This window comes from Myotis davidii, unplaced genomic scaffold (assembly GCF_000327345.1).
Source record: "Myotis davidii unplaced genomic scaffold, ASM32734v1 scaffold4, whole genome shotgun sequence".
In the NCBI taxonomy this organism is placed as follows: Eukaryota; Metazoa; Chordata; class Mammalia; order Chiroptera; family Vespertilionidae; genus Myotis; species Myotis davidii.
The window spans coordinates 274,883-276,649 of record NW_006294707.1 but is presented as its reverse complement, the minus strand read 5'-3'; positions in this window follow the sequence as shown (position 1 = coordinate 276,649).

The window sequence follows — 1,767 nt, the reverse complement described above, 5'->3', positions numbered from 1 at the left end:
GAGGGTCTGAGCGTGCAGGTAAAGAACCTGGGCAGAGGAAAAAAAAGCTCTGAGTTAAACCTTCAGTGTGGAATGTATCACATAAAGATTCTCGTATGAAACGCAAAGAGGCTCACCTGGCCCTACCCCTGTGGCGAGGGGGAGCTGCTGAACTCTGCACGGGGAGAACATGCAGAAACAAGTGTGCTGAGCCGAGGTGGCTGCACGGAGGGAAACGAAGAGGGAGCGAGGTAGGTCCTGCTGGGAAGGGCGAGGCCCCGGACACGGAGGCCCTGAGAGCAGAAAGGGGAAAGTAGGGAGATGTTCTGGCCCTGGCTGGTTTGGCTCAGTGGACAGAGCGTCGGCCTGGGGACGGAAGGGTCCCAGGTTCGATTCCAGTCAAGGGCACATGCCCGGGGTTCTGTGCAGGAGGTGGCTGGGGGTGTGCAGGAGGCAGCCAATCAATGATTCTCTCTCATCATTGATGTTTCTATCTCTCCCTCTCCTTCTCTGAAATCAATAAAAATATATCAAACACAAAAAGAAATATTCTGGGTGCCCAAGACAGCGCTGCCCTTGCTGGAAACCAGGGAAGACACAGACGAGAGCGGTGATTCGCCCTTGACACCTCCCCCAGCTCCCCGCCCTGCCCTCGCTATTATTATCTATAGTTCCTTACGTTATTCAGCCAAGGCTTCTGAAAGCCCCCAGGAAAAAACTTCCTGTTATGTTTTTTGTCAGAGTTCAAATGCTGGATTTTTCCAACTTAAATCCTTTCTCGGAGAAGGCAGAGCACAAATAAATCAGTAGTTAAGTGTCTTAATAAGGCTGCTCGCTTCTGCCTCTGTGCGTGTCAAATGAGGTCCCCACTTCAGGGCCAACAAAAAGATGATCATCCATCGAGTTCCACCTGATCCGTGCCGGGGCTCAGCCACTCATCTCGAGAAGGGCCGGGAGCACATCAGATGAGGAAGGATTATGGGCTGAGGAGGTGGTGTTTGTTGGGTAATAATCAAAGGCATTATCTGAGTGGACGGGGGCTAAGGGCTGGAAGGAAGGAACTGATGGGAGACTGTGACAGCTGAGTCCCTGCTGGATGCGGGGGTGGGAAAGGGGTGTGTGTGGGGGGGTGGCATTTCCAGGGAAAGCCTAGAACTCTGCAGCACCCACTCGGGAGGGGAGTGGGAGCCTGTGTCTCTGGCAGGGCGTGCACAGCCAAGAGCGAATGCGGAGACAGAGGCACGGGAGACACCAGCACCCACCGGGTTTTAAAGAGCGTTACCAGCAGCTCTCTGTGGGGCACGCTGTGCCCTCCCCACCCCTCCCCCTTTCTCTCTCCTAGGCTGCAAGGGCCCTTCTTCTATCTACAGCTCACTTCTACCTCTGTGACTTTCTAAATAAAAAATATTATTAAAAATAATATTTAAAAATAAAAATAAAAAATATTATAAAGATTACTACAAGATAATTGAGCATTTCAACTTGTGCTTGCTCTCTTCACAGTCTCAGTCACGCCTCGGACCCAAACCGCCTGGGCCTGAACCTTGGCATCATCGCCACCAGCTCTGGGATGTTGGGCAAATCCCTAACCTCTTCCTGTCCCTGACTCTTCAAAATGTCCCCCACATTCTGTGTGTCTACATACATGTATTTTTCTTCTGCTCCATTTGAGAATAAAGTGAAACACAACGCCCTTTGCGCTGTAAGATTTCAGTATGCTTCCAGAGAACAAGGGCCTTCTCTCATATAACCACAGTTCATTGATCAAACCCAGGGATTTCACACTGA